We start from the raw sequence: 27611 nt of genomic DNA, 5'->3' as shown, positions 1-27611 counted from the left end.
CAGATACATATCACTCCTGGAGTTATCAGGAGTCCTCCAGCTATAGAATGATATCAGTTTGACCACGTAGCTGGAAAGGTCTCCCTTTTCCTCGTCAATATTCTCATGTTGTTTCGTCTATTTTTTTTTTCATGTTTTGTCTCATTAGGTTTTCATGTTGTTTCGTCTCGTTAAGTTTTCTCATGTTGTTTCGTCTCATTAGGTTTTCTCATGTTGTTTCGTCTCATTAGGTTTTCTCATGTTGTTTCATCTCATTAGGTTTTCTCATGTTGTTTCGTCTCATTAGGTTTTCTCATGTTGTTTCGTCTCATTAGGTTTTCTCATGTTGTTTCGTCTCATTAGGTTTTCTCATGTTGTTTCATCTCATTAGGTTTTCTCATGTTGTTTCGTCTCATTAGGTTTTCTCATGTTGTTTCGTCTCATTAGGTTTTCTCATGTTGTTTCGTCTCATTAGGTTTTCTCATGTTGTTTCGTGGGGTGGCAGATAATCTAGTGGTTATAGCGTTGGACTAGTAACCGGAAGGTTGCTGGTCGAAGCTGAGCTGACAAGATAAAAATCTGTCATTCTGCTCTTGAACAAGGCAGTTAACTCACTGTTCCTAGGCCGTCATTGAAAATAAGAATTTGTTCTTATCTAGTTAAATAAAGGTAAAATAAAAAATGATGTTCTCACATTGTTTCGTCTCATTAGGTTTTATTGCTAGTCCAATTCATCTTCAAAAGGCTGCAACTTTCTTTCCAAAAAGCTAATTGTGTTATCTTGTTCGTTCATGTGCCTTGTTTGTGCGTGTCTGACACGGTGGCCTGTACTTTCTTATCGAGCAAATCCTCTTTTGTAAAAACAGATTGTAGAAGTTTGTTTGTTTTGGTGTGCATTGACAGCATTTTAGCTATGTTTTCCTGGATAGCCCTTAACGATAACCCCCAAAAAACAATCAATGCAGCAGTGGGGAACAGAGCTGGGGAACTGACAAATATAGGGGAAGTAATAACAGGAGATTGAGTCCAGGTGAGTCCAATAACTCTGATGCGAGTGACGAGGGAAGGCAGGTGTGGGTGATGGATGGCAGGAGTGCATGATGCAGGGTAATCTGTCGTCCTCAAGCGCCAGGGGGAGGGAAGAGCGGGAGCATATGTGACAGTACCCCTCCCTCTTGGGACGCCACCCAGCGTCCCACCTGGGCGAACCGGTCGAGACATGGGCACAGGGCAAGCCGTATGGGGCGTGAAAGCCCGGGGAACCGGCAGGAGCGTGAGAGCCTGGCGAGCCGGTTTAGGCATGGGAGCCTGACGATCCGGCTGGGGCCGGAGTGCATGATGCAGGGTAATCTGGCGCCCTCAAGCGCCAGGGGGAGGAAGAGCGGGAGCAGACGTGATAATCTTGCAGGATTCATCAGCTGGAATTGAAAGACTTGTTGCCATGTCCCTTTCTCTGCGAATAGTCATTCTAATGAAATCCAGAAAGAACAAAACCCTGTCCTCAAACTTTTAGATCAAAACCCTGTCCTCAAACTTTTAGATCAAAACCCTGTCCTCAAACTTTTAGATCAAAACCCTGTCCTCAAACTTTTAGATCAAAACCCTGTCCTCAAACTTTTAGATCAAAACCCTGTCCTCAAACTTTTAGAACAAAACCCTGTCCTCAAACTTTTAGATCAAAACCCTGTCCTCAAACTTTTAAATCAAATCAAATCAAATCAAATTTTATTTGTCACATACACATGGTTAGCAGATGTTAATGCGAGTGTAGCGAAATGCTTGTGCTTCTAGTTCCGACAATGCAGTAATAAAGATCAATTTAGATCAAAACCCTGTCCTCAAACTTTTAGATCAAAACCCTGTCCTCAAACTTTTAGATCAAAACCCTGTCCTCAAACTTTTAGAACAAAACCCTGTCCTCAAACTTTTAGATCAAAACCCTGTCCTCAAACTTTTAGATCAAAACCCTGTCCTCAAACTTTTAGATCAAAACCCTGTCCTCAAACTTTTAGATCAAAACCCTGTCCTCAAACTTATGGGCAAAGACACAAAACATCCACATTAAATAACATGTAAAACAACCACTTTTTATGCAGTATTAATTTACCATCCTTACAAACTACTTAATGTAAATGTACATTAGTGTATTGTACATAGGCTGGTCATCTAGGTTTGTAGCTGTAGACTTTCCTTCAGCATGAAGAAAAAACAATGCACAATACAGTAATTGAGTACATTGAGACATCAAGTGGTTTGTGACGATGTGATGTGATCATGTGGCTCAGTTGATAGAGCATGGCGTTTGTAATGCCAGGGTTGTGATTTTTGATTCCCACAGGTGACCAGTATGTAATTGTATGCACTCACTACTGTAAGTTGCTCTGGATAAGAGTCGACTAAAATGGAAAAGGAATGAATAGACCATTTCAGTTTTCACATCGAAATAAGTTGTATTTCAAGAAACTAGAAAATGTATATCAACGTACCGTATATCAAGTATTTTTATAGTCCACAAGTATAATCAGATTAACAGTTTTGTACAGATAATTATCAGACTCAAGTTACAAATGCTGGTAAACACTCAAATACATTTAGTTTTAATAATAAATCTCACAAAAGTTGTGCACTGGGCCTTTACTAGTTCTGTATTAGCAGACTGAGCTGTGAGGGGAACGGCACCGCAGTACCTCCAGGCTCTGATCAGGCCCTACACCCAAACAAGGGCACTGCGTTCATCCACCTCTGGCCTGCTCGCCTCCCTACCACTGAGGAAGTACAGTTCCCGCTCAGCCCAGTCAAAACTGTTCGCTGCTCTGGCCCCCCAATGGTGGAACAAACTCCCTCACGACGCCAGGACAGCGGAGTCAATCACCACCTTCCGGAGACACCTGAAACCCCACCTCTTCAAGGAATACCTAGGATAGGATAAGTAATCCTTCTCACCCCCCCCCCCTTAGTGATTTAGATGCACTATTGTAAAGTGGCTGTTCCACTGGATGTCAGAAGGTGAATTCACCAATTTGTAAGTCGCTCTGGATAAGAGCGTCTGCTAAATGACTTAAATGTAATGTAAAAATGATTCAGACGTCTTCAGCGCAAGCAATTTGATTTCTTCTGCGACCCCTGACCCACCCCCCTCTCCCCAGTCAAAAATCGCAGCACACTCACCCCCAAACTACTTCCCGCAGCTATAGGAGCTACTCACTCCCCATTCATCCTACTGGTACACGCATCCGCCTCCGAGTCTTGGAGCCGAGTGCCGAGTGCTTTTTGTAGACATTTAGACTGAAAGCATCTGATCCAGCCGATCGCATGAGAGTGGTTTCTCTGCTATGGTTTAGCTTTTGCATTGTCACTGAAACTTTCCCGGAGGCCCCCGTTGGCGAAGTACCTGCCACAAGGGTGCAACCTCCACAGTCCCACCGGGGGTTACAGCTAACAGCATTAGGACTGCACCAGGCACCATGCTATTTATACATGAAGTAGAAACTCTTGAAGTAGCCAAGACACGCTAATAAACAACCCCACCTGTGGTTCAATGCTTTCTCTTCAACCATTTTTATCATTACAAAGTGCGATCATGTCACCATCTTTATTCAACTCACACTTCTCCTCTGTGTATAATATGAGGGGATCTTGAGGACTGCTACTGGGAAGCCCAGTATTAACACCATCAGCAATGACACACAGTATCTATCAACACTAATGAGGAGTCGATGTCCGCAGCATCATCGGTATAGAATCCCGGCACATGTGACCAACCCTCCTCTCTATCACTCTATTTATAGTCCACGGCAGAGAACACCGTTGTTCTTCGAAGGCTTTACCCTTGAAATATGATGACTTTGTTGTTTTTAAATTCCGTGTCAGTTGACTTTGTGATACTATAATGGGTGAGCAGCATCCACTTTGGCTCAGGGTGCCTGTGTTGGAATGTGCTGAGTTGTGGCTTTGATGGGTGGAATAAAGACTGGCCCTGGTGTGAGCTGAAGGTAACCTGAGCAATGGGTGTTTTGCCCCCTGTCCCCTCTCTACTTCCCAGGCTGCTTGTGTTGCCAGGTCTGATCTGTCTATTCTAATGGACTGCTTGGGTTGCCAGGTCTGATCCATCTATTCTTATTGACTGCTTGGGTTGCCAGGTCCGATCCATATATTCCAAAGCTTCAATCAAGATCCCAGAATAGACCTGGGCAGGAGTCCACGAAGACAGAATTCATCAAATAACAAAATCAAATCAGATTCTATTAGTCGTGTGTGTCGAAAACAACAGCTGTAGACCTTACAGTGAAATGCTTACTTACAAGCCCCTAACCAACAATGAGGTTTAAAAAAAATACAGATAAGAATAAGAAATAAAAGTAACAAGTAATTAAAGAGTAGTAACAATAGCGAGACTATATACAGGGGGTACCGGTACGGAGTCAATGTGCTAGTTGATGTGCTAGTCAATGGGTTAGTGAGGTAATATGCAAAGATGATAACAACAGAGAGTAGTAGCGGTGTAAAAGAGGGCGGGCAATGCAAATAGTCTGGGTAGCCATTTGATTAGATGTCCAGGAGTCTTATGGCTTGGGGGTAGAAGCTGTTTAGAAGCCTCTTAGACCTAGACTTGGTGCTCTGGTACCGCTTGCCGTATGGTAGCAGAATTAACCGTCTATGACTAGGATGGGCACGGTGTCAGAGGCACACCAAGGAACACACACCAAGGAACTTGAAGCTCTCAACCTGCTCCACTGCTGCCCCGTCGATGAGAATGGGAGCATGCACGGTCCTCTTTTTCCTGTAGTCCACAATCATCTCCTTTCGTCTTGATCACATTGACAGAGAGATTTTTGTGCTGGCACCACACGGCCTGGTCTCTGACCTCCTCCCTATAGGCTGTCTCGTTGTTGCTAGTGATCATGCATACCACTGTTGTGTCATCGGTAAAATGAATGATGGTGTTGGAGTCGTGCCTGGCCGTGCAGTCATGAGTGTACAGGGAGTACAGGAGGGGACTGATGGGCCCCTGTGTTGAGGGTCAGCATGTCGGATGTGTTGTTAACTACCCTTACCACCTGGGGGTGGCCTGTCAGGAAGTCCAGGACCAGTTGCAGAGGGAGGTGTTTAGTCCCAGGGTCCTTAGCTTATTGATGAGCTTTGACGGCACGATGGTGTTGAACCCTGAGCTGTAGTTAATGAATAGCATTCTCACATAGGTGTTCCCTTTTTGTCCAGGTCGGAAAATAAAGTGTGGAGTGCAATAGAAATTGCATCATCTGTGGATCTGTTGGGGCGGTATGCAAATTGGAGTGGCTCTAGGGTTTATAGGATAATGGTGTTGATGTGAGCCATGACCAGCCTTTTGAAGCACTTCATGGCTACAGACGTGAGTGCTACGGGTCGGTAGTCATTTAGGCAGGTTACCTTAGTGTTCTTGGGCACAGGCACTATGGTGGTCTGCTTGAAACATGTTGATATTACAAACTCGGACAGGGAGAGGTTGAAAATGTCAGTGAAGACACTTGCCAGTTGGTCAGCCCATGCTCACAGTAAATGTCCTGGTAATCCGTCTGGCCCTGCGGCCTTGTGAATGTTTGAATGTTGACCTGTTTAAAGGTCTTACTCACATCGGCTGAGGAGAGCGTTATCACACAGTCTTCCAGAACAACTGGTGCTCTCATGCATGTTTCAGTGTTATTTGCCTCGAAGCGAGCGTAGAAGTAGTTTAGCTCGTGTGGTAGGCTCGTGTCACAGGGCAGCTCTTAGCTGTGCTTCCCTTTGTAGTCTGTAATGGTTTGCAAGCCCTGCCACATCCGACGAGCGTCAGAGCCGGTGTAGTACAATTCAATCTTAGTTCTGTATTGATGCTTTGCCTGTTTGATGGTTCGTTGGAGGGCATAACGGGATTTCTTATAAGCGCCAGGGTTAGAGTGCTGCTCCTTGAAAGTGGCAGCTCTAGCCTTTAGCTCAGTGCGGATGTTGCCTGTAATCCAAGGATTCTGGTTGGGGTATGTACGTACGGTCACTGTGGGGACGACGTCATCGATGAACTTATTGATAAAGCCAATGACTGATGTGGTGTACTCCTCAATACCATCAGAGGAATCCCAGAACATATTCCAGTCTGTGCTAGCAAAACAGTCCTGTATCTTTGCATCTGCTTCATCTACCCACTTTTTTATTGATCTAGTCACTGGTGCTTCCTGCTTTAATTTTTGCTTGTAAGCAGGAATCAGGGGGATAGAATTATGGTCAGATTTGCTAAATGGAGGGCGAGGGAGAGCTTTGTGTTTTTCCCCCTCTGGTTGCACATTTAACATCGAGATAGAAATTTGGTAAAACGGATATAAGTTTACATTCATTAAAGTCCCCAGCTACTAGGAGCGCCACCTCTGGGTGAGCGTTTTCTTGTTTGCTTATGGCGGAATACAGCTCCTTCAATGCTGTCTTAGTGCCAGCCTCAGTCTGTGGTAGTATGTAAACAGCTATGAAAAATACAGATGAAAACTCTCTAGGTAGATAGTGTGGTCTACAGCTTATCATGAGATACTCTACCTCAGGCAAGCAATAGCTCGAGACCTCCTTAGATATTGTGCAACAGCTATTATTTACAAAAATACATCGTCCGCCGCCCCTTGTTTTACCAGACGCCGCTGTTCTATTCTACCGATACAGCGTATAACCAGCCAGCTGTATGTTGATAGTGTCGTTGTTCAGCCACAACTCTGTGAAGCATAAGCTATTACAGTTTTTAATATCCAGTTGTTAGTTTAATCTTACGCGTAGATCATAGATTTTATTCTCCAAAGATTGCACGTTTGCTAGCAGATTGGAAGGAAATGGGGGTTTATTCGATCGCCTACGAATTCTCAGAAGGCAGCCCACCCTCTGGACCCTTTTTCTCTGCCTTCAGTTGGGGACACGTAAAACACCAGCCGTTTTCTCCGGCGCCATTGTTGTTACCTCATATCAATGTTTAATTGCAGGACAGAAGTACATACAAACACATAATGTTTCACACGTAATGTATAATATGTAGCCTACGGCAGGTGATCCAATGTCTCGTTATTTTGTTATTTTTTTATTTTTATTATTATTATTTTTTTATTATTGTATGTTTGTTTATATAATTATAATTTATTTTTGTTACGTTCGTCTGTTACTGTCACTTTGTCTTATCGTTGTCTAATATCTTTTCACTTTTGTTTTGAATGTTCTTAATTGGAAAATGCAAAAAAAAAAGAAGTACATACAAAGACAACGCTACAAGATTTATTTTTACAAGTCAGTTAAGGCAAGTCAGTTAAGAATGATGACGGCCTATCCCGGCCAAACCCAGACGACGCTGAGCCAATTGGGCGCCGCCCTATGGGACTCCCAATCACGGCCGGATGTGATACAGCCTGGATATATTGAGGAGTTATAATGTAATTTTGAGAGGGGATTCACATTAGGGGAAACTGTGTCACCGTCCGCCCCATGACCTCTGTTATTGTTTTGGTTTTGTTGCCGTGTTTGTTTTTTACAGTAACTTCTTTGTTGGTGTAATATCCTAAAAGGATGTGGCAGTTTCACCGTTAAGGATTCCAGTTTTAAAGAGAACTATGACAATATTTTTAGTGTGTAATTTATGACCTTTGTCTTCACCCTTCCATGATATTATCTTTCAACTTTCATACATCTAGATTCTCTACATATGTTTTGCCAGAGATATAAAAAAATAAAAAAATGTTTTACAGTAATCTGCTAATGTAACCAATCTCCCATTTAATAATGAGATTTAATGCCTGCAGTATATGAGTTCCTGTGCAGTGGCCAGGCAGCAGCAGGGCTGTCCAAGCACTCTGTCCTCTAGTCGAACCACTCTGTCTGTCTATGAATCAGCCATAAATATGCTCCTTTAATGAACCTGAGGAGATTGTTTATTGTGCAGGACAGAGACTTAATGAACTAATAGATGTATGTTGAGGAGGTTTTTCTCAAAAATATGATTGGCCTTATGTGAACCCTATTGCTTTGTTATTAGTCTGAGTTTGATCACTACTGGGCCAATAGGCTTGACTTTGTCCTGATAGAAAAGGCAGGAGCTCCCCTGTCATCATCCAAGCTAATTTTAAATGTGGGTGGATATATACCGTTAATGCTTTTTGTGTCATTGAAAAATGATATTAGCAAAAGTGGCGATTGGTGAAATCTAAGATGAGGGAGGATAACTTTTTTTAAATGAGCGTGGTCTTATAACAGCATATTGGATGACTGCCATTCATATTCCATTCCCCAAGCTCAATGTAACCTTGATAGGTTTAGGCTACTACATGATACTCATATTTTCCCTGTACACATTATGAGGTTGCTACAACCTAGCCTATGAATGAAAGTTTACATGTCAAGAGAATTTTGAATAATCAATGTGACAGAGTGTGGCTCATTCAATACCCCTTCCACACTCTTACCTGCATCTAGCTAATCTAGGGTGTAATTATTAGTCCAACAGTTGTACAGTGCCGCTTGACTTTTTCCAAATTTTGTTACATTACAGCCTCATTCTAAAATGGGCTAAATAAAAATCAGAAAATAGTTTTTGGAAATATTTGGAAAGTTTTGCAAAAACAGATACCATTATTACGTAAGTATTCAGGCCCTTTGATATGAGATTGAGCTCAGGTGCATCCTGTTTCCATTGATTATCCTTGAGATGTTTCTACAATTTGATTGGAATCCACCTGTGGTAAATTCAATTGATTGGACATGATTTGGGATGGCACACGCCTGTCTCTATAAGGTCCCACAGCTGACAATGAATATCAGAGCAAAAACCAAGCCGTGAGGTTGAAGGAATTGTCCATACAGCTCAGAGTCCGGATTGTGTCGAGGCACATATCTGGGGAAAGGTAACAAAATATTTCTGCAGCATTGAACTTAGTGGCCTCCATCATTCTTAAATGGAAGAACTTTGGAACCACCAAGACTCTTCCTAGTGCTAACCACCCTGGCCAAACTGAGCAATCGGGGGAGAAGGGCCATGATAAGGTGACCAAGAACCCGATGGTCACTCTGACAGAGCTCTAGACTTCCTGTGAGGAGATGGGAGTACCTTCCAGAAGGACAACCATCTCTGCAGCACTCCACCAATCAGGCATTTATGGTAGAGTGGCCAGACGGAAGCCACTCCTCAGTAAAAGGCACATGACTGCCCACTTAGTGTTTGCTAAAAGACTCTTAAGATCATGAGAAACAACATTCTCTGGTCTGATAAAACCAAGATTAAACTCTTTAGCTTGAATGCCAAGCGTCACATCTGGAGGAAACCTATCACCATCCCTACGGTGAAGCATGGTGTTGGCAGCATCATGCTGTGGGGATGTTATTCCCGAGGAAGGGACTGGGAGACTAGTCAGGATCGAGGCAAAGATTAATGGAGCAAAGTACAGATAGATCTTTGATGAAAACCTGCTCCAGTGCGCTTAGGACCTCAGACTGGGGCGAAGGTTCATCTTCCAACAGGACAACGACCCTAAGCACACAGCCAAGACAACGCAGGACTGGCTTTGGAACATGTCTCTGAATGTCCTTGAGTGGCTCAGCCAGAGCCCCGACTTCAACACGATCAAACATCTCTGGAGAGACCTGAAAATAGCTGTGCAGCAACACTTCCCATCCAACCTAACAGAGCTTGAGAGGATCTGCAGAGAATAATGAGAGAAACTCCCAAAATACAGGTGTGCCAAGCTTGTAGCGTCATACCCACGAAGACTCAAGGCTATGTAATCGCAGTGAAAGGTGCTTCAAGAAAGCACTGAGTAAAGGGTCTGAATCCTTATGTAAATGTGATAATTATTTAAAAAAAAACGTTTTTGCTTTGTCATTATGGGGTATTGTGTGTAGATTGATGAGGGAACAATGTAATCCATTTTAGAATAATGCTGTAATCAAGCAAAATTTGGAAAAAGTCAAGGGATCTGAATACTTTCATGATCGCACTGTAAATGTGTGTTCTAATCCTCTCACATTTTTCCTTCGCTTATGGACTTCAGTGCACAACACATCAGCTGTATGTGACCAGGCGAAAAAAAACTTTCCTAGCTAAACCTTCATAACATGAGCGCTAACCGCTACACACAGCCTACCATTGTTATCATGTCATAGCCAACATAGCTACTAGAACTAACGTGTTAGCTAAATCGCTACTATCATGCAGTACAGTGTAGTCAGAAATCAGATTAGCAGTTATACCGGTGGGCCCCCGTGGCAATACATTTATCAACTCAAAAGCTTATCTTGACTTGACTTGAGTTCCAGTGTTGGATAGCCATAGCCAGCTAGGTAACATAGCAACCCTCTCTGTTTGAGCCAAGTGTTTGAGTAGGCTAGTAGCTGCATTCACTAGCTAACCTAAAGTGAAAGTAAAAAGAAGTACAACCAAAAATCTTTACTCTTTCCCTTTCTCCTGTCTCTCTTTCTATCTCTTGCTTCTCCTTATTAATGTCAATGTACCTAGAGGAGGACAGAAGCTAGCTGTCCTCCAGCTACACTATGGTGCTACTCTACAGAGTGCTGCTGAAGCTACTGTAGACCTTAATTGTAAAACAGTGTGTTTTATTCAATTATTTGGTGACATGAATATATTTAGTATAGTTTTATCTAAAAAAGGATAACTTTTTTAAAGCTTCACTATTAAAAAAAAAAAATCAAATTCACAGAGGATGGCCCTCCTCTTCCTTTTCTTATGATCCTCTGATTGGCAGTTGCAGTACAGGATGGTATGAAGTTTTCCACCTTTCTGCGATACAGTATAGCCCATTTTGGACTTAGCAATGTACATTGGGGTCCAAAATTGTTGACACTCTTGATAAAAAATTAGCAATAATGACTGTATAAAATAAATAATTCAAATACTGAGCTATATTGTGTAAAAAAAAGGACATTATATTATTTTATACTAATACAATTGCTCAGAGAAAGAGACTTTGTTTAACAAGTAATCATTTTTTTCACTAAAGGGTTAACACCTCGAAAGATTCTAATGAATAAAAGATCAAAATCATACCCCCAAGACATGCTAACCTCCCCTGTTATTGGTAATGGTGAGAGGTTAGTATATCTGGGGGTATGATCTTTTGATCCTATGTAATCATGGTAGCATCCACATTATTGTAGAAGTGTTTAGAAACATATTATGTTCTTATTTATAATAAAAGTGACTCCAAAATGACTAAATACATGATTTACCATTCATTTCTATTGGGTACAATATAATCTGAAACAGATCCAAAACGAACCGCAAATGCATCTGAAGTAACAAGTTTGTAGAGTCATAAGTTTGATGAAGTCATTGGACGGCGCAGGAGTCTCCGGACTGGGGATCGTCGCTGGAGGCTCCGGACTGGTGATCGTCGCTGGAGGCTCCGGACTGGGGATCGTCGCTGGAGGCCCGGACTGGTGATCGTCGCTGGAGTCTCCGGACTGAGGATCTTCGCTGGAGGCCCGGACTGGTGATCGTCGCTGGAGGCTCCGGACTGGTGATTGTCGCTGGATGCTCCAGACTGGTGATTGTCGCTGGAGGCTCCGGACTGGGGACCGTCGCTGGAGGCTCCGGACTGGAGATCGTCGCTGGAGGCTCCAGACTGGTGATCGTCGCTGGAGGCTCCGGACTGGTGATTGTCGCTGGATGCTCCAGACTGGTGATTGTCGCTGGAGGCTCCGGACTGGGGACCGTCGCTGGAGGCTCCGGACTGGAGATCGTCGCTGGAGGCTCCAGACTGGAGATCGTCGCTGGAGGCTCCGGACTGTGGCCCGTCATTGGAGGTTCCGGACTGTGGCCCGTCGTTGGAGGACTGGGAACTGTCGCTGGAAGCTCTGGACTGGGAACTGTCGCCGGAAGCTCTGGACTGGGAACTGTCGCTGGAAGCTCTGGACTGTGGAGGCGCAATGGATACCTGATGCGTGGTGCCGGCACTGGTGGTACCGGGCTGAAGACACGCATCTCAGGGTGAGTGCGGGAAGCGGGCACAGGATATAGTGGACTCTGGAGGCGCACTGGGGGCCTGGTGCGTGGGACCGGTACAGGTGGCACCGGGCTGAAGACACGCACCTCAGGGCAAGTGCGGGGAGGAGGCACAGGACGTACTGGACTGTGGGGGCGCACTGGAGGTCTGGTGTGTGGTGCCGGCACTGGTGGTACCGGGCTGGTGAGACGCACCTCAGGGCGAGTGCGGGAAGCAGGCACAGGACGTACTGGACTATGGAGGTGCACTGGAGATCTGGAGCATAGAGCTGGCACAATGCGTCCTGGCTGGATGCTCACTTGAGCCCGACAAGTGCGGGGCGCTAGCACAGGACGCACTGGGCTGTGCAGACGCACCGGAGACACAGTACGCAGAGCCGGCGCAGGATATCCTGGTCCAAGGAGGTGTACTGGAGACCAGGAGCGCTGAGCCGGCACCATCCGTCCTGGCTGGATGCCCATTCTAACCCGGCAAATGCGAGGAGCTGGAATAGAGCGCACCGGGCTATGAATGCGAACTGGAGCGCATCACTGCATAACACTGTGTCTGACCAGTCACACGCTCCCCACGGTAAGCACGAGGAGTTGGCTCAGGTCTCCAACCTGACTCAGACAATCTCGTGTGCCCCCACCCAAAAAAACATTCTTGGGGCTGCCTCTTGTGCTTCCGTGCTAACCGTGTCCCCTCGTATCGTCACCGTTCCTCCTGCGCTATCTCCCCCTGCTTCCATGGCAGGCGATCCTTTCCTGCCAATATTTCCTCCCACGTCCAGGATCCTTTACCGTCCAAAATCTCGTCCCATGTCCATGATGTCTGCTCCTCCTGAACACGCTGCTTGGTCCTTTTGTGGTTTGTTCTTCTGTCACATTCGTCGTATGAATCGGACCAAGGCGCAGCGTGGCATGCGTACATTCTTTATTATTATAAGAATGAACTCTGAACAAACTAACGAAAATAACAAAACGACACGTGAAGCTATACAAATGAGTGCTGACAGGCAACTACACATAGACTAGAACCCACAAACACAAAGGGAAATGGCTACCTAAATATGATCCCCAGTCAGAGACAACGATAAACAGCTGCCTCTGATTGGGAACAATATCAGGCCACCATAAACATACAAATACCTAGACCTACAAAATCCCTAGACAATACAAACCCCTAGACAATATAAAAACTAGCGTATCCACCCTGGTCACACCCTGACCTAACCAAAATATAAAGAAAACAGAGATATCTCAGCTCAGGGCGTGACACTTTGACCCCTTCCTTTTTGAGTAAAGAAGTATTACAAAATCACATTCTCTGAGCAATTGTATTAGTATTAAAATAATAGTATAAAATGTCCCAGTTTTTTTAAGCACCCAATATACCTCAGTATTTGATGTATTGATTTTATTACAGTCATTATTGCTCATCTTTATCAAGGGTGTCAATATTTGTGTACTCCACTGTAAAGACAATAATCATACTATAAAGATGCCCTGCTAGATCCTTATGCTAAGTATGGCATAGTATTCCCACTATGCAGTTTAGGTCATTTATCACAGCTACAAATAATCTCTACAGTAAGAGTTTGCATAATATTATTAATGTGTTGTTGTTGGTCTGGTTCACAATCAAGGATGCCAATAGCTGTGGCTGAACTGTGTTGTTGGACTGTCTCTATCAATCTGTCTCTCAGTCTCTGTGTGTTTCTCTACCCTTATCCCCCCACCCTCGTTGAGACGTTGAGATATTGCATGTGTAGAGAGAGGTTGAGTGGCATGGCTCCTTGGTTACATACCTGAGTGTGAATTCATCCGAGGCAAAGAGAGCTGTGTTACAGACAGATGTGCAGGGGAAGATGTCAGAATGATGTTCACTTCACCAATGAAGGAATGTGTATTCTTAGGAGCAAACCCAAGATTTTGCTATTGTCTTAAAGGCCCAGTGCAGTCCTCCAAAAAATATATTTTCTTGTGTTGTTATATTTATATTTACACGCTATGAGGTTGGAATAGTACTGTAAAATTGTGAAAATTATGATCATGCCCGTTTAGTGTAAGAAAAAGAAAAGACTGCCTGAAATTTCAGCCTGTTTTGGTAGGATGAAGTTTTGGCCTGCCTGGTGACATCTCTGCCAGGTTTCCGCTCAGACCACTCCCATACAGTCCTTGCAAAATTCTTGCTTGAGAAATTGCTAAGAAGCTATTTTTAAGTCATACCGTTTAAAAGAATATCACAACAGCTATGATGGAAACAGGAAGTTTATAAATGCTTACAGATCATTTGTTCATTCGACCTGATGGGATATTTTTGTATAGGTAAAATTAAAGCTGCAAAATGCAGAAATCGCTCCGCTATTTCCTGGTTGCAAAAATTCTAATAGTCCAGTATAACAAAACAAGCAAGTATAGTGTGTAGAGAATCATTGTACCATCAAACCACTTTAAAATATATTTTCCATAACCAAAAATATAGTGTTTGAAGCTGTAAAAGTAAAAGACGCAAAAGCTAAACTTAAGAACAGGAAGCATAGAAATAATGGACATAGAACAGATCTACCGCTTTTTAGACTTGCTTTCAGTGACAGATCTATAACTCACATTTCTATGTGATTTTGGTCTGGTTACCCAAAAAGTTACATATGGCAGCTTTAATTATGCAAGAAACGACTTTAAATATGGAGTCACGTGATGATATGGTATGTGGTCCTCCCACTAAGACACCATGCAATTTCCATGCAATGAAAACCATACAATATAATAGGCTACAATTAAAATAAGTTATGATGAACTTCACAGAGTGGTGAAAGTGCACGGTGATGAGCTTGATGTGCCTTTCCAATTAATATCGAGGGTCTTATTCTTGTGACATGATGATCAATGCTGGACTTATCCATACAAATCTCATCATGTAGACTAACCTACCTGCACAACCTACCTGCACTGTATCTGCAAACTGTTGGCTAGAACGCAAGTGCCCGGACCAGAGTAGGCACGTTTGCTTTTTTTAACACAACAGTTTTCGGTAGAGTTGAAAATGCGATGGAAACACATTGAACCTTAGATTTTTAATCGGTACATGAAAATGTTCACTAGGTCATCATGCACTGATTTTTATCCCAACAAGCCAGTTTACTGGAAACAAACATTTTCTTTATGCATATTTTAGAATTTTTGCATGGAAATCTGTCGCCAATTGGATGTAAACCTAGCTCGTTAAGGTATGTAATTGTTACCCAGAAATGATTTGGTATTGAGATAAAAACTGCTGCATTGGGCCTTTAACTAATCTGTCTCTTTCAAACCTGGGGAGAAAAGCTATGCTCAGCCAAGGTTCATACAGCATTTGTCACGCCCTGACCACAGTCAGCTGTTTTTCTCTGTGTTGGTTGGGGCGTGATAGTGTCTAGGGTGGGTCATCTATGGTTTTTGTATGTCTATGTTGGCCTGATATGGTTCCCAATCAGAGACAGCTGTTTATCGTTATCTCTGATTGGGGATCATATTTAGGTAGCCATTTCTCTTTTGTGTTTGTGGGATCCTGACTATGTTTAGTTGCCTGTCAGCAATATTTTGTATAGCTTCACGGTTCGTTTGTGCTTTATTGTTTTGGAGAGTTTTCAGTTTATTAAAAATGTGTAGAACTCTACTGACGCTGCGCTTTGGTTGCACTCATACAACAAACGTGAGACAGCCTTGGAATAATGTACTCTGACAGGATGTGTGTGTCAAATCAAATCAAATCAAATGTATTAATAAAGCCCTTCGTACATCAGCTGATATCTGAAAGTGCTGTACAGAAACCCAGCTTAAAACCCCAAACAGCAAGCAACGCAGGTGTAGAAGCATGTCCATTTGTGTGTGTGTGTGTGTGTGTGTGTGTGTGTGTGTGTGTGTGTGTGTGTGTGTGTGTGTGTGTGTGTGTGTGTGTGTGTGTGTGTGTGTGTGTGTGTGTGTGTGTGTGTGTAAAAAACTGTTGGGAGGATTATACTTTTTAACAAGCTGTCAGATCAACCTGTTTTACCACAAGACTTCCAAACAGCATAGAAAAGGTTATGCACCGTGAATTAGACACATTCATTTGTCTGTATGTTCCCAGAATGGCAATTGACTAATATATAAAATTAGCACTCCAAATTATACATTCAAATCTAAAGTGATTTTATACCATTCACACGCTGGATTACTTACAAGGATACAGCACCAAAACATTTTTGGAAAGTAATCCTATTTGAGTCAGTACTTCGGTAAAAAAAAATATGTTATTGGCTAATATCATCCAGTTTAAATAAAATTCTTGTACAGTGCCATTAGATACCGTGAATCGTCTCTAAGGCCTTCTTCCCCATATATCTGTCTGTATGTTATGTTGTTCAGGGTCAGTTCTGGGTGGTCTGATGGACCTGCAGGCACTGTCCAGAGGAGTGCAGCAGCAGCAGCATCACCAACTGAACCAGACCAGGAGGGCCCGGGCCCGACGCCAGGCCCACGAGGAACCTGAGCTGTTCAACATGGAGGTTCTACTGGGGGTGGACTACTCCGTGGTCCACTTTCATGGCAGAGAGAACATCCAGAAGTACCTGCTCACCCTCATGAACATAGTAAGTAACATATACTACTAACAATACACTACATAACACTACACTACATAAAACTACACTACATAAAACTACACTACATAACAGTACACTACACAAACCTATACCACACCTAACCTATACTATACTACACTTCATAACATGATACTACACTACATAACACTACACTACACTACACTACAATACATAGCGTGACACTACACTCCATAACACTACACTACATTATACTATACTATAGTACATTATATACCACAACACTACATAACTACATAACACTAAACTACATTACATACCACTAAACTTCATAGATTACACTACATAACATTACACTACACTTAATAACACTATGCTACACTACAGAACACTACATAACAGTACACTACACAACCCTATACTACACTATGCTACACACCACTACATAACATAACATGACACTACACTACATACTACACTACATAACAGTATACTATACTATACTATGGTCATTACATACCACTACACTATATAACACTAAACTACATTACATACCACTAAACGTCATAACATTACACTACACTTAATAACACTATGCTACACTACAGAACACTACATACCACTACACTACATAACTCTGTACTATACAACACGACACTACATAACACTACATGACACAAAACTACACTACATACCACTAAACTACACTACATAGCACAAAACTACACTACATAACACAACACTACATACCACTAAACTACACTATATAACACTAAACTACACTACTTAACACTACACTGCATACCACTACACTACATAACACTAAACTACACTAGACAACACTACACTACATAGCACTATACTTACTATACTACACTACATGACACTAAATTACACTACATAACATAACAATATAATATACTACACTACACAATACTACCTAACACTACACTGCACTACATTATACTATACTACACTTCACTATATAACGCTACACTATACAACACTAAACTAAACTGCACTATATGACACTACACTACATGACACGCCACTACACTACATACCACTACACAACACGACACAACACTACACAATACTACACTACATAATACTACACTACACTATGCAACACTACACTGCATACCACTATACTATACTACACTAGACTACACAACACTACACTACATAACACTACACAATACTACACTACATAACACTATACAACACTACATTATACTATACTACACTACATAACTCTAAACTACACTGCATAACACTACACTTCATGACACTAAATGACACTACCTTATATTACACTGCATAACACTATACTATACTACATAGCACTAAAATACACTGCATAACACTACACTCCATAACACTAAATTACACTACATTACACTACATAACACTAAATTATACTACATAACACTACACTACACAGCACTACACACCATAACACTAAACTACACTACATAACACCAAACTACACTGCACTACACTACATTAATACACTACATAACATAACACTAACCTACACTACATAACACTAAACTACACAACACTACATTACACTACATACCACTAAACTACACTACATAACACAACACGACATAACACTAAACTACATAACACTAAACTGCACTACTTAACCTGACACTACACTACATAACACTACACAATACTACACTACATAACAATACACTACATAACACTATACTGCACTACATAACACTACACTACACTCTGCTACACAACACTACACTGCATAACACTACACAACACTACAGTACATACCACTATACTACACTACACTACATAACACTAAACTACACAACACTAAACTACACTACATAACACTAAACTACACTACATAACACTACACAACATGATACTAAAATACACTACAAAACACTACACTAAACTACATAACAATATACTATATAACACTACACTATACTATATAACACTACGCTACACTACATTACACTACACTGCACTACATAACACTATACTACACTATGCTTTATAACGCTACACTACACAACACTACATTATACTATACTATAGTACACTACATAATACTACATACCACTACACTAAGTAACACTAAACTGCACTACATAACACTACACTCCATACCACTAAACTACACTACATAACACGACACTACACTACATAAACACTACACTACACTATATAGCACTATACTACACTACATAACACTAAACTGCACTACGCAACACTACACTGCATACCACTATACTATACTACACTAGACTACATAATGCTACACTACATACCACTAACTCCACTACACTACATAACACTAAACTACACTACATACCACTACACTCCATGACACGATATTACACTACATAACAATTTACTATACTAATAACACTGAACTACAATCCATAACACTACACTACACAACACTACACTTCACCCTGTTCACACATTCAGCCATTTCCACCTTTCTACCACAAAATCATTCTCTAACCTGTGTTATGCTTCCCTTTCACGTTTCAATCTGTTTCGTGTGTTTTTTCCTTTTTAATATTTGTCTGTTCCACCACCCATTTCTCCTCAGATGAATGTTCAGTAGATTCTGTGTCAAATCAAATCAAATTTTATTTGTCACATACACATGGTTAGCAGATGTTAATGCGAGTGTAGCAAAATGCTTGTACTTCTAGTTCCGACAATGCAGTAATAACCAACAAGTAATCTAACTAACAATTCCAAAACTAAGTTCTTATACACAGTGTAAGGGGTTAAAGAATAGGTACATAAAGATATGAATGAGTGATGGTATAGAGCAGCATAGGCAAGATACAGTAGATGGTATCGAGTACAGTACATACATATGAGATGAGTATGTAAACAAAGTGGCATAGTTAAAGTGGCTAGTGATACATGTATTACATAAGGATGCAGTAGATGATAGAGTACAGTATATACGTATACATATGAGATGAATAATGTAGGGTATGTAAACATTATATTAGGTAGCATTGTTTAAAGTGGCTAGTGATATATTTTACATCATTTCCCATCAATTCCCATTATTAAAGTGGCTGGAGTTGAGTCAGTGTGTTGGCAGCAGCCACTCAATGTTAGTGGTTGCTGTTTAACAGTCTGATGGCCTTGAGATAGAAGCTGTTTTTCAGTCTCTCGGTCCCAGCTTTGATGCACCTGTACTGACCTCGCCTTCTGGATGATAGCGGGGTGAACAGGCAGTGGCTCGGGTGGGTGTTGTCCTTGATGATCTTTATGGCCTTCCTGTAACATCGGGTGGTGTAGGTGTCCTGGAGGGCAGGTAGTTTGCCCCCGGTGATGCGTTGTGCAGACCTCACTACCCTCTGGAGAGCCTTACGGTTGTGGGCGGAGCAGTTGCCGTACCAGGCGGTGATACAGCCCGCCAGGATGCTCTCGATTGTGCATCTGTAGAAGTTTGTGAGTGCTTTTGGTGACAAGCCGAATTTCTTCAGCCTCCTGAGGTTGAAGAGGCGCTGCTGCGCCTTCTTCACGATGCTGTCTGTGTGAGTGGACCAATTCAGTTTGTCTGTGATGTGTATGCCGAGGAACTTAAAACTTACTACCCTCTCCACTACTGTTCCATCGATGTGGATAGGGGGGTGTTCCCTCTGCTGTTTCCTGAAGTCCACAATCATCTCCTTAGTTTTGTTGACGTTGAGCGTGAGGTTATTGTGCTGACACCACACTCCGAGGGCCCTCACCTCCTCCCTGTAGGCCGTCTCATCGTTGTTGGTAATCAAGCCTACCACTGTTGTGTCGTCCGCAAACTTGATGATTGAGTTGGAGGCGTGCGTGGCCACGCAGTCGTGGGTGAACAGGGAGTACAGGAGAGGGCTCAGAACGCACCCTTGTGGGGCCCCAGTGTTGAGGATCAGCGGGGTGGAGATGTTGTTGCCTACCCTCACCACCTGGGGGCGGCCTGTCAGGAAGTCCAGTACCCAGTTGCACAGGGCGGGGTGGAGACCCAGGGTCTCGAGCTTGATGACGAGCTTGGAGGGTACTATGGTGTTAAATGCCGAGCTGTAGTCGATGAACAGCATTCTCACATAGGTATTCCTCTTGTCCAGATGGGTTAGGGCAGTGTGCAGTGTGGTTGAGATTGCGTTGTCTGTGGACCTATTTGGGCGGTAAGCAAATTGGAGTGGGTCTAGGGTGTCAGGTAGGGTGGAGGTGATATGGTCCTTGACTCGTCTCTCAAAGCACTTCATGATGACGGAAGTGAGTGCTACGGGGCGGTAGTCGTTTAGCTCAGTTACCTTAGCTTTCTTGGGAACAGGAACAATGGTGGCCCTCTTGAAGCATGTGAACAGCAGACTGGTATAGGGATTGATTGAATATGTCCGTAAACACACCAGCCAGCTGGTCTGCGCATGCTCTGAGGGCGCAGCTGGGGATGCCGTCTGGGCCTGCAGCCTTGCGAGGGTTTAAAACCCCCTTGCGAGGGTTTAAATGTTTTACTCACCTCGGCTGCAGTGAAGGAGAGCCCGCATGTTTTCGTTGCAGGCCGTGTCAGTGGCACTGTATTGTCCTCAAAGCGGGCAAAAAAGTTATTTGTCTGCCTGGGAGCAAGACATCCTGGTCCGTGACTGGGCTGGTTTTCTTTTTGTAGTCCGTGATTGACTGTAGACCCTGACACATACCTTTTGTGTCTGAGCCGTTGAATTGAGATTCTACTTTGTCTCTATACTGACGCTTAGCTTGTTTGATAGCCTTGCGGAGGGAATAGCTGCACTGTTTGTATTCGGTCATGTTACCAGTCACCTTGCCCTGATTAAAAGCAGTGGTTCGCGCTTTCAGTTTCACGCGAATGCTGCCATCAATCCACGGTTTCTGGTTAGGGAATGTTTTAATCGTTGCTATGGGAACGACATCTTCAACGCACGTTCTAATGAACTCGCACACCGAATCAGCGTATTTGTCAATGTTGTTGTCTGACGCAATACGAAACATGTCCCAGTCCACGTGATGGAAGCAGTCTTGGAGTGTGGAATCAGCTTGGTCGGACCAGCTTTGGACAGATCTCAGCGTGGGAGCTTCTTGTTTTAGTTTCTGTCTGTAGGCAGGGATCAGCAAAATGGAGTCGTGGTTAGCTTTTCTGAAAGGAGGGCGGGGCAGGGCCTTATATGCGTCGCGGAAGTTAGAATAACAATGATCCAAGGTTTTGCCAGCCCTGGTGGCGCAATCGATATGCTGATACAATTTAGGGAGTCTTGTTTTCAGATTAGAATTGTTAAAATCCCCAGCTACAATGAATGCAGCCTCAGGATGTATGGATTCCAGTTTGTAAAGAGCCATCGATGTGTTTGCTTGGGGGGGAATATATACGGCTGTGATTATAATCGAAGAGAATTCTCTTGGTAGATAATGTGGTCTACATTTGATTGTGAGGAATTCTAAATCAGGTGAACAGAAGGATTTGAGTTCCTGTATGTTTCTGTGATCACACCACGTCTCGTTAGCCATAAGGCATACGCCCCCACCCCTCTTCTTACCAGAAAGGTGTTTGTTTCTGTCGGCGCGATGCGTGGAGAAACCTGCTGGCTGCACCGCCTCCGATAGCGTCTCTCCAGTGAGCCATGTTTCCGTGAAGCAAAGAACGTTATAGTCTCTGACGTCCCTCTGTAATGCTGCCCTTGCTCGGATTTCATCAACCTTGTTGTCAAGAGACTGGACATTGGCGAGAAGAATGCTAGGGAGTGGTGCACGATGTGCCCGTCTCCGGAGTCTGACCAGAAGACCGCCTCGTTTCCCTCTTTTACGAAGTCATTTTTTTGGGTCGCCGGCTGGGATCCATTCCGTTGTCCTGGTTGAAAGGCAGAACACAGGATCCGCTTCGCGAAAGTCATTTTCTTGGTTGTACTGATGGTGAGTTGACGGTGATCTTATATTCAGTAGCTCTTCTCGACTGTATGTAATGAAACCTAAGATGACCTGGGGAACAAATGTAAGAAATAACACATAAAAAAACAAAAAAACTGCATAGTTTCCTAGGAACGCGAAGCGAGGCAGCCATCTCTGTCGGCGCCTGAAGTATAACGTGAGACCTTGTAGCATTATTCATTTGATTATAATTATTTTCTGTCAGTCTGGCCTCTCTGGCTTCAATCAGCCAGCTACCTAGTTAGTGAATACGAGTTAACAGAATCAGCCAGCTACCTAGTTAGTGAATACGAGTTAACAGAATCAGCCAGCTACCTAGTTAGTGAATACGAGCTAACAGAATCAGCCAGCTACCTAGTTAGTGAATACGAGCAAACAGAATCCAGCCCGTGTCCTCTGGTGGGTCAGGACAAGGGCCAGTGCTAATGAGGTTATTAACACAGGGTTTGGGATGGGGCAGGGGGCACAGGCAGGGGGCAGATCCAGGAAGAGATATAGAGAGAGGAGGGCAGGAATGAAACAGGGGACTGGAGATTCGTATAAAAGAGAGGGCTAAAGAGTTTGTGTGAGCATGGAGAGATGGGTGCGATGGGTGTCTTGTAAATACTGATCATATGATTATTTGATTCAGCCAAGGCAGGAAACGGCTTCACAGCTGTATCTGTAACAGCAGGTCTTTACTGTTTCACTTGATTCAGTAGAGTACTATTCACTCTGCATGAATTGGAAAGCTTCATGACAGCTCATTTTCTAGAAATATCAGCTGTGAAATATTTGATGGAAAAACAAGATCAATTGCACGACCCAGAAACACACTGTAGGACAGTTTTGTTATTCCTCATTGAGAAGAGTCATTTAGTTGTAATATGATCCACTGAAGCAGAGGAATAGGTTGAATCCAACTAAATCAATTCTCATTTAAACCGGTGCACCCAGAAATTGTGTTGCTCTGCCTGACAGGGTTGCCATTCAGTGGCCCCCACTCAGGTCAACAGAAATATTATAAGACAGACAGACAGAGTTATTGTAGATGCCTTATAGTCAGTGTTATAGATCATTATAAAGGGTGTTATAAAGCATTATATACATGTTCTTCATAGAAGTGTTACTTAAAGCATTAGCCAACTTCAATTCATTCTGAATGCTGTGCTAGCTAAGACCAGAAGAGAGCACCCATTCCACCCGTTTTAAAGTCCCTGCATTGGTTGCCTGTTAGTTTCTACAGTTGTAAAATTTCTTTAATTATTTTTTTAAAGCATTAAATCAAATCAAATCAAATGCATTTATAAAGCCCTTCTTACATCAGCTGATGTCACAAAGTGCTGTATAGAAACCCAGCCTTAAACCCCAAACAGCAAGCAATGCAAATGTAGAAGCACGGTGGCTAGGAAAATCTTCATAGAAAGGCCAGAACCTAGGAAGAAACCTAGAGAGGAACCAGGCTATGAGGGCTGGCCAATCCTCTTCTGGCTGTGCCGGGTGGAGATTATAACAGAACATGTCCAAGATGTTCATAGATGACCAGCAGAGTCAAATAGTAATAATCACAGTGGTTGTCAAGGGTGAAACAGGTCAGCACCTCGGGAGTAAATGTCAGTTGGCTTTTCATAGCCGATCATTCAGAGTATCTCTACCGCTCCTGCTGTCTCTAGAGAGTTGAAAACAGCAGGTCTGGGACAGGTAGCACATCCGGTGAACAGGTCAGGGTTCCATAGCCGCAGGCAGAATAGTTGAAACTGGAGCAGCAGCACGGCCAGGTGCACTGGGGACAGCAAGGTGTCATCAGGGCAGGTAGTCCTGAGGCATGGTCCTAAGGCTCAGGTCCTCCGAAGGAGAGGAAAAAGAGAGACATAGACAAAGAGAGAAAAAGAGAGAGAATTAGAGAGCATACTTAAATTCACACAGGACACCGGACAAGACAGGAGAAATACTCCAGATATAACAGACTGACCCTAGCCCCCCGACACATAAACTACTGCAGCATAAATACTGGAGGCTGAGACAGGAGGGGTCAGGAGACACTGTGGCCCCGTCCGATAATACCCCCGGGCAGGGCCAAACAGGCAGGATATAACTCCACCCACTTTGCCAAAGCACAGCCCCCACACCACTAGAGGGATATCTTCAACCACCAACTTGTCATCCTGAGACAAGGTAGAGGAAAGCCCACAAAGATCTCCGCCACGGCACAACCCAAAGGGGGCGCCAACCTGGAAAGGAAGATCATATCAGTGACTCAACCCACTCAAGTGACCCACCCCTCCTGCCTCAATGTTCAAAGCATTAAATGTTCTTGAACCGGAATACATGTCTGATATTCTTTTAACAAACGTGTCTGGTTGGTCCCTCAGATCTTCTGGCGCTGGTCTTTTACTCGTTCCGAAGTTCAGAACCAAAACCTTTGCTTTGAGTCACTATGGTCCTGGCCTTTGGAACAGCCTGCCAGAAGATCTTAGGGCCTCAGAAACTGTTGAGATTTTAAATATCTTAAAGAGTAGTTCTGAAAGTAGCACTCAGGAGCCAAAAGTCGTCCCCGAAAAATGCTTACTACGTCACATATGTGCAGATATGTGCACCACGTCCTTTTTCTCTCTCTCTCTCTCTCTCTGCTGTGTCCACTGAGCCATTGGGCCTAGCCGCTTGCTAGCTGTCACTCAAATGCTAGGGTCTGAAGCTCATTGACTAGGGGGCTGGCCCACATGGGGGGGAAATGTAGGGAAAATGGCACGGCAAAGCTTAAAAAAAACCATCTCTTTCAAACTAGAGATTTCTTTGCTAGATGAGGTAAGACAGTAATCCTACTCATAGTCTATGCATGTATTAACTATACATTGACACATCCAGCACAAAGCGAGAGGTTTAAAAAATACTTTCTCAGTTACCAAAGTAGTCCATCTTTACTTTTGCTTTTACATAAGGTGCTCTTAGTCATACTACCTATTTGATTTATTTTATCCCATTCTTTGAATATTTTATTTGTCTCATTTTAGAGAAAGAAAATATATTTTTATCTTTCTAAACTTGTATTATATTATTTATTGGGAAATGCATCCTCTGTGAGGGAATTTGCTTTATAAATTAAGTTTGATTTGCAGGCATTCAGACAGACAGACAGACAGACAGACAGACAGACAGGCAGACAGACAGACAGACAGACAGACAGACAGACAGACAGACAGACAGACAGACAGACAGACAGACAGACAGACAGACAGACAAGCTCAGGGCTCAGGTGCAGCTGGCCCCGCCCATCAGGAGTGAGTTGCCCAGCCCCAGGATCCCAGGGGGTTTTGACCAAGGACATCTTCTGAAGGTTGCTTAGCAACTCTTATGTAGAAGAAGAGGAGAGAGAGCTAGAGAGCATGAGGGAGACAGGCAGTGTTCTCCTGACTGGTGACTGGTCCTTAACGGATCTGATAGACTCGCTTTGGAGTATTGTGTATTGGTGCCATTTCAACTGCATTCAATTGCATAATACATAAAGGAATCAGGTATCTGAACTCTAACGTAAGTTCTATAATATTGTCATTTTAGTCTTTGTCAAGAAACCCTGTAATGGCCTATTGTAAAAGGATAAGATGGCTACTATGTGTAATAGATTACATCTGATATAACAATACAGCTGAAGATTTTCCATCAGAGTTGGTTTTTGCATTATCCTATTTTTCCTCTCTTCTCCTCTCTCTCTCTCTCTCTCTCTCTCTCCCGATCTCTCTTATGCTTTCTCTTTCTCTGTCTCTCTCTGTCTCTCTGTCTCTCTCTGTCTCTCTACCTCTGTCTCCCACTGTCAAACTCCCAAGCTGTTTCTTGGAAATCATATTTATATATATTTTTTGAAGATAGACATTTTTGTCAGTCTGTCTGTCCGTCAGTCTGTTAGTCAGTCAGTCAGTCAGTCAGTCAGTCTGTCTGTCTGTCAGTTGGTCTGTCTGTCAGTCAGTGTGCATGTCTGTTCTGCTCTCTATCTGCTCCCTGTTCTCCCTGTTCTCCTGGCCTCTCCTCATCAGAGCAGTCTCATTGACGGGACTGTCCTCCCTCTACACCTACCTCTCTCTCTCGCACACACACACACAGAGACAGACAAATAACCCCTCACTCTCCCTGCACTGTGTTTTGTGCCTCCTCCCCTGGGGCCCTGGCCAGGACAGGTAAGATGAGTAAATGAGTAATGAGACTGGGGTCAGACTAAGGTGTGACAGACTAACAGACAGGGGAGACAAACAGGCAGGCAGACAGACAGGCAGGCAAAAAGTGAGACAGACAGGGACAGATGGAGTCAGATATGGCCAGACGGGGTCAGAGGATCACTGGGATGCCATGTAAAGCGCCTGCCTCTCGTCTCTCACTGATCTCTGACAGTTGGGACTGGAACTGTGACAGAAGACATTACATACACAGACTGACCAGGTGAATCCAGGTGAAAGCTATGATCCCTTATTGATGTCACTTGTTAAATCCACTTCAATCAGTGTAGATGAAGGGGAGGAGACAGGTTAAAGAAGGATTTTTAAGCCTTGAGACAATTGAGACATGGATTTTGTATGTGTGCCATTTAGAGGGGGAATGGGCAAGACAAAATATTGAATTGCCTTTGAGCGGGGTAGGGGCCAAGAACTGAAACGCTGCTTGGTTTTTCACGCTCAACAGTTTCCCGTGTCTATCAATGGTCCACCACCCAAAGGACATCCAGCCAACTCGACACAACTGTGGGCCAGCATCCATGTGGAAAGCTTTCGACACCTTGTAGAGTCCATGCCCGATGATATGAGGCTGTTCTGAGGGGGAAAAGGAAGGGCTGTGTGCTGACCATATTACCGCCACACTGACGGTCACGAGTCATGAAGGCAGTCAAATTTCACGTGACATGTTTTTTCACATGTGTTTTTACCCTTCTCCAAGACTCTGATAATGGTCATTAGTAAATCAAAACTTGCAAACTGCCTGGTACTTAGCACTGTATTGTCCCTCTAATCACTCTGACATCAAAGCAAATGTAATCGAAAATCTAATCAAACACTTCATGAAAGCTCATGTTGCTCAACATTTCTATAGGCTATGTAATTACGGGAGAAAACAGAGTGATGGCCTCTACTAAAAAGAAGAGGATCCCATCAGCTTTCTATAGGCTAGGTCTACTATATTTATTTCTCAACTTTCCTAAT

General features: G+C 43.3%; 1 pseudogene; it reads left to right on the top strand.

Moving 5' to 3' along the window:
- Window positions 1-27611, top strand: part of LOC135544092 (A disintegrin and metalloproteinase with thrombospondin motifs 2-like) — an 83965-nt pseudogene that overhangs the window by 22267 nt on the left and 34087 nt on the right.

This window comes from Oncorhynchus masou, chromosome 8, assembly GCF_036934945.1.
Source record: "Oncorhynchus masou masou isolate Uvic2021 chromosome 8, UVic_Omas_1.1, whole genome shotgun sequence".
In the NCBI taxonomy this organism is placed as follows: domain Eukaryota; kingdom Metazoa; phylum Chordata; class Actinopteri; order Salmoniformes; family Salmonidae; genus Oncorhynchus; species Oncorhynchus masou.
This window is presented reverse-complemented; position numbering and strand designations above follow the sequence as displayed.